This window comes from Rissa tridactyla, unplaced genomic scaffold (assembly GCF_028500815.1).
Source record: "Rissa tridactyla isolate bRisTri1 unplaced genomic scaffold, bRisTri1.patW.cur.20221130 scaffold_29, whole genome shotgun sequence".
Taxonomy (NCBI): Eukaryota; Metazoa; Chordata; class Aves; order Charadriiformes; family Laridae; genus Rissa; species Rissa tridactyla.
In genome coordinates, this window is record NW_026529507.1 from 4,126,152 (window position 1) to 4,133,002 (window position 6,851).

Here is a 6,851-nt window from a genome sequence, read left to right on the forward strand (position 1 = left end):
TCCCCTGGGCTTGGAGACCTGTGAATGGAAAGAAAAGCAGTGAGAAGTTAGGGAAGATTTCTCTCAAACTAAAGTATTCAATTGGTCTTAGAAACCCACCAAACTGGCTCTCGCCTTTCAGGAAGACCTTTTGCAGGTCCTTTTTGTACACTCTGGTTGGTGCTGGCTGATAGTCCACCAGAGAGCTGAGATCTCTGCAGGATTCAGTCCTGCCCTACAGCCATGGGTAAAAAGGAACACGGGGTGATCTCAGATTAAATCCACTCCTGGCATCAAAGGGCTTTTCAGCATTGTCACCCGACTGCAGGGCAGAGCTCAGGGCACCTTGTTGTTGGTGTTGTTCTGTTGTAGTTTCCCCACCACACCTGAGGAGTGTTTTTAAGGCAGAAATCCCTGGCATTTCTGCTGTGCTGCAAGTGAAACCTTGTGGGTCCTGCGAGCCAAGGGGACTGTCCCTCAGTGCAGAGCGAGGACAGCGAGTTTGTCCATCGGAATTGCTCTCAGCTGCCCTGTGCTGCTGCCCCTTTGAGCTGGAGGATGATCCCAAGCAGACATTCCCCTGAGAAGAACCTGGACACTGCTGAGAGCAGAGGAGTCCCATTTACAAGCGCAGTTCTCCCAGCCCCTCACCTGAGCTCACTGGACCCGAGGAGGATCTCAGCTCTCCCCTCCCAGCCAGGGACACAGGGGGCTCACTGCAGCTGCCTACATTCAGCCCTCCAGCTGGATTTACGTGGCCTTGGCACTGACATGTCTACTCCGTGGGGCTGCTAGACGACACAGGGATGCCACGGGAGAGCTGAGCCCTTCTGGAGGGCAGCGTGCAGCCAAGCAGGACACTCCTGGGAAAGAGCCAACTAGCCTAAAGATGGGGTGGCTTACTCTCGGCCCCACACACTGCAGTCCCCAGAGCCCAAAATATTAAAGGCATTTGGATGCTTTTCCTCCCTGGATACACCTGCATGACAGGACGTGCAGCGTCAGTGTCTGAGCTGCACCTGAATCCTCAGCCCCCACCACAGTGGAAGAAGGGAAGGAACAAGGACAGCAGGGGCGAGAGGGGAACAGGTGAAAATTCTTCTTCAAAAAGAGTCAGGACAGGGAGACACTTGAACATTTCTCCTCCAGGATGTGGGAGAGGAGACCAGGGAGTATTTCCAGGGAATGTATGTGTGGTGGTGGGGAGGTGCCATCCTAAATGGAAAAGGAAATTCCTTTCTCCCACTCCCCATGCATCCCACTAAAGGTGGAAAATTCAAAACATGGGCTCCATTTCTTTCAGGTAAATGCTGCCTTGAAGTCCTTCTCCAAAAGGATCCTCTGCAAATGTCCTGGGGGTGATCTGGAGCTGGGAGGAAACACGACCCATGCAGCACCCTCACGACTGCACAAGGACCCTGCCATGACACGACTGGGGTCACTCCTTCCACCCACAGCTTCTCCCCGCAGCGCCAGGGGGAGCTCCCCGGGCAGGCTGAGAGCTGACCCTGGCAGGCAGCAGAGTCCCTGGCCCAGCACACAGTTCCCTGGGACACGGGGACCCTGCTCTGAAGGACAGCCCTGAGCACCCCTGCACGCACACCCACCTTCACAGCCCGGCAGCCGTCCCTGGGAGAAGGCAGCCGACATGCCCTGTGCCTTTGGTGATGTGGTAGGGGTGCCCTGCTCTCGAGCACATCCTTCTCAACACCGACGGAGCCTTGAGAGCCTTCCTGACAGATCACATTAGCCATGGGCTATGCCAGCTTTAGGAGACTGCTCCAGGGAGCCTCTCTGCATTATACTGCAGCAGAGACACAGCATGCCCTGTCCCTCTGACGGTGCAGCAGGGAAGCCCTGCTCCACACGTTGTCCTTCTCCTCGAAACTAGAGAAACTGTGAGAGTTGTACTTGCAGATCCCGTAGGCTGGGGGTTGGTCCAGCTTCTGGAGATGCCTCCAGCAGCTGCAGATTCAATGCCCTGCAGCCAGAGACTGTGCAAAGGCTGTGAGGATTTCTCCCAGTGAGCTCTCAGCACTCTCCACCACAGGCTGCCTTTAAGATCCGCTGGCCTCACACGTCTCCCCTCGTTACCTGCAGGCAGTGCCCTCAGCCCTGCTGCCCTTTGCAGAGGAGCTGCTCCTGGGCAGAGCTGTCTCTCTGCAGCGCTGCCCGCTTGCCACGAGCTCCCTCCATGCCAGGAGCCCAGCCCAGCTCAGACGCAGAGGACCAGCCCGAGACGTCACTTTCTCTGCCTCCTCGGGGCTCCCTGGAGGTGTCCCTGTGCCTCCAGGGGAACCTGCTGGGAAAGAGACTGAAGTAATACTGTGTGGTCTCTCTTGCACCTCTGGAGAGACGCTTCTTTCCAGCCGGGTAATTTCTCCTGTCAGAGAGAGCTGCGCACGAGAAAGGTCTTGTTCCTTCTACTATGAGACAGGAAACCTGGACAGTGCCAGATCTCCTTTGCCCCTGCTGAGCGAAGGCAGTCGGCTTCGTCAATTGAGGCATCTCCTCCTTGGTTTGTAGTCCTGGGTATGAAGTGGACTCAGCTCTCACTTAGGGCTGCCACAATCCCACAGGAGAGGGGATTCCTCTTGCCTCTCTTCAGGTGGGCACAAAACAGGCACCTGCTGCATGGGAGCTGCTGGTCTCAGCTCCCAGCGTCATTCCTGGAGATGGAGGCCAGCAGTGAGCTCTTCAGACTCAAACACCTACTGACATTTCAGGTCTCAGACGTGGTCCAAGATACGTGCCGGTAACTGCAAGATCTAACGGAGCAGTTCATGGAGACAGGGCAGTATCTGGTGCCACCATCTTTGAGATTCACGAGGAATTCCTTTGGCCACCAGCACGTGTCCACATTTCGGACAACTGAACTTTTCCCTACTCTTTCAACCCAGGGCAGCCTTCTGAGGTAGTCAGGGGACCAGATGTACTCATTGCCATTGACATCATCCATCTTCTCCATCAGCCGTGTATACTAGATCCCCACTGACTGTAACGGCAGATGTCTCATGGACATCCCCACATCACCTAACCTAATTCAGGGCAGCTACTCAATGGCCATGGACAGGCCTGTTGTGCTACAGGAGGTGCCGGGGCTCTCCAGCACAACTGCAGGTGGCCGGCAGGGACTGCACAGGACCTACGGGAAAGGCATCGCCTTCAGAGTGGGTGCGAGACACACACTCCAGATGCCATGTCTCATAGATTCAGTTTCTGTTGGCCGGCAACTGAATCCCACGAGGGCAATGAGGCAGGGTCTGACCCACCTCCATCCAGTGGATGCAGAGCAGTTCAGGAACAGGAAGCACATCACACTGGGATCTCCACTCATTTGCCTATTTAAGCAACACAAGGAACTCTCCAGAATAATGACCCCAGGTCTTATTGGAGACATTAATGACCCTGACACCACTGGAAGGGGAACACAGCAGCATGCATACTGTCCAGCAGGTTTCTGTGTCTCTTGGGACAACATCTTTGCACAGGCGCAAGGTAGGCCAACAAAGGTGTTGCTGAGTCCAGTCAATTCAGAGGGAATTCTGATCAGGGGTGTGAAAATGTCAGCCTGGGCTGTAGCGACCATGAAATAGCGGGGTCTCAGCTCCCAAGGGGAGTGAGAAAAGACCGCAGCAGACTACAGATGCTGGGTCTCTAGAGGAGAAATGGGGATGGCTTTAGGTAAGCTAGAGCTTCCCAAGTGTAGACCCTTGCAAGGCAAGGGTTCGAGGGCACCAAGAGGAGAGGCTGCTGCTTCAGGAACAGTTAAAGAAGAAACAAAGAGACTGAGTGGCCACTGCTGGAAATTAGTAACAGCAGGTGTAGATGAATCTGAGATTCCCTGTGTCCTTCTTGCCTTGGTCTCCTCCAGCAAGCTCTCCCAGGCCTTTGTGCCTTGAGGCAGGACTCTGGAGGGAAAAAAAACCGTGGTGAATTTGGAGAGAGTCAGGAGTTACTTGAGCAAACACAATCCTTACCAGTCTATGGGACTGGAGGGGTGGCATCCGAGGGAGCTGAGAGGGCAGGACGATGCCACAGTAAAGCCACTCTCCATCATCCTTGAAAGGATCTGGAGTTTGCGGGAACTCCCTAACAACTGGCAGCACCCAAATGCTGCAGGCACTTTCTGCTGTGACCCTGCTTTGCGTAGAATGTTGGTCTATAGAAATCTTGCAAGGTCACTTCCAGCCTGAACGGAAAGTTCCCAGAACAGGCCAATGTCTGCCACCCTGAGACCTGGAATCTGCTCTCTGCTCTTCGTCCTCACTCCCTCGGGAGCTGAGACTCCACTCTTTCTTTGCTACTAGAGCCAAGGCTGACAAGGATGACACGGGTTTTCTGATCCAGGTGAGCATCGCCTTGCTTGGCCCATCTGGCAGCTGTGCTAAAAAGCTGAGGCAAAGAGCCTCCAGACACCTAAAGGAGCATTTGCACCGTGCTCTCCTGGGAATGTCAGGGGGTGCTGGGCTGACTTTTGGCTGCCAGGTGCCCACCCAGCTTCACTCCCGCTCCCCCTCCTTCTCCACTTGCCTTGCTGTCTGCAGGGCTGTTTCTCTCCATGTGTCTCACTCCTCTCTCTTACAGTGACTGCACACTGCTGTTTAGCCTTGCTTCAATATGCTATCACAGAGGTGCCACGAGAATTGCTTACTGGCTCAGCTTTGGGCAGTGGCATGTCCCCTTTGGAGCCAGCTGAAAGTGGCTCTCTCTCACATGGAGTCACCTCTTGATCCCTTTTCTCCTAAGCCACCTCTGCAGCCCCCTCACCCCTACCAAAACCTAGACATGTCAACGCAATACACAGGGTCATTGATGTCCCCGGTAAGACGTTAAGTCGTTGGTGAGCCCAAGACTTCCTCAAGTTGGTTAAATAAGAGTTGGTCCCCTTCCTCTCCTTCATTATAGGTTCTTTGTGTCAGAGCAGAGATGTGCTGGACCTCAGTTGTGGCACCAGGGCCAAGCTCAGGCGTGCAACAAAGCCAGCTGTTACCAAGTGCCCAAGTACCGTGCAGGCAAAAGGTTTGCGTCAGAGCATGCTGGGGGGGATGGCAGATGGCAATGTAAAGGGGAAAGGAGGAGATCAATCCCTGCTTTCCTCAGGACGAGAGAGAAGCAGGGCTGGACTCTGCAGCCCCAGCAGGAGAGGGCTTTGCTGTCTGCGGGGTCTCTGCAGCCCCAGAGGGCCTGTGGTGCAGGTGAAGCTGATCTCCAGGCAGGACAAGGGGCTTTTGCAAGTGTCCTTGGCTATGGGTATCCTGAGATCCAGGAACACTGTGAAAATCATTGCTCTGTTCCTTGACTGCATCATCAAAGGGATGACTGAGGGATGTGGGAGAAGCACTCCCTGCATCTACTGGATTGAGATGGGACAGCACTTGCCTCACTGCAGTTGCTTGAAGGAAAGCACTGAACGCCTCAGAAGGTCTCTTGGGGTCTCTTACACGGCTGCTCTGAATGGGGATGATGTTCGCGCAAGTCCTGTGCTGTCCCTGCCGGCTGCACGCAGTTGTGCTGGAGAGCCCTGGCACCTCAGGCAGCTCCACAGGATGGAGTCAACCTTGAAATTGGGCAGCTGCCCTGAATTAGGTTGGGCATTGTAGGGGTGCCAGTGAGAACCCAGCCCTAACTGCCAATGGAGATCTGGTAAAGACGGCTGGTGGAGAAGAGAGAGAGACGTAGCTCTTCAGATGGCCTCTGTCTTCGGGTAACTTGACTTTGAGAGGAACGTCCTCTGGGAAACCACCTGGATGCCACACTGGGATGTGCTTCCGTGAACCAGGGTCCCTATGTCCATACCTCATGCCATGAGGCATCTCAGATGGGCACCACACCACAGGGCTGAGGTGCCTCCCAGCATCTGGGAGTGGCAGCAGGAGGCCAGAGAGTCCCTACGCCTCTGCACGTGGAAGGGAAGGGCTCGCGGCTTTGAACAGCCCTGTCAGAGCCCTGACAATTCTGCGTGTGACTTCAGGAACAACCCCACCGGCCCAATGAGATTTCTCTCACCGGCCTTTTCCGGTTCATCGCAAGTGCCTCTGTGTGCTGCCTCACCCTCCCCTGTCCTTATGGCCCATCCCTTGTTTCACACAGTCTGAAAGCAGCACGTCCACAGAGCATTTCGCCCGCGCAGTCCGAAAGGGTCTTGCAAGCAGGAGTGTCGCTGCCCTCCAGAAGATGGCTTTTCTCACCCTTCACACAGAACAGAGCACGTCTTGGGACTATGATGCACTCAGAAGCACAGACACCTCCGTGTTTCACCTCTCTGAACTTCCTTCCCAATGTCCTTAGGCACCTAACAGAGAAACAAATGTTGTCACTCGAAGGCGTACCCACAAGGAGAGAGGGGACAGGAAGACCTAAAATTTTCCATGGAAAAAGGGGATTAGGACAATTTGTCATCATCAGTGGAGTTTCCCCTAATGGGAATGGGCAACGTCCCCAACCTTCAGAAAAATCTCTTCCTCCTCCCTCCCATGACCTGCCCCATAATTGCAGTTGGGAACAGCCTCAGCATGGGGCTGCTGCTGGAAAACATGGAAACCTGCTACAGCTCCGCCACCCTGACTGTCCTCCCACTGGGCACAGCACCACCTCTGCTCACAGCGCTCTTAGGGCTATTTCCTGCACCTTTGGCATGTACAGAGTGGCTCCTGCTGGTGGCCACATGCTATGAACAGTACTTGGCTCTGTGCCACCCCCTGCTCTCTGCAAGACTCCTGAACTGGAAGGGTTGTCGCTAGAAGACAGCTGCACCTTGGCTGGGGGGATTTCTGTCATCTGCAGTAATCATTTCCTTCTTGTCCCAGACACATTTGCTGGCCCTGATGTACTAGACCACTTTTGTGATTTTGCCCCAAGGCTGGAGCTCT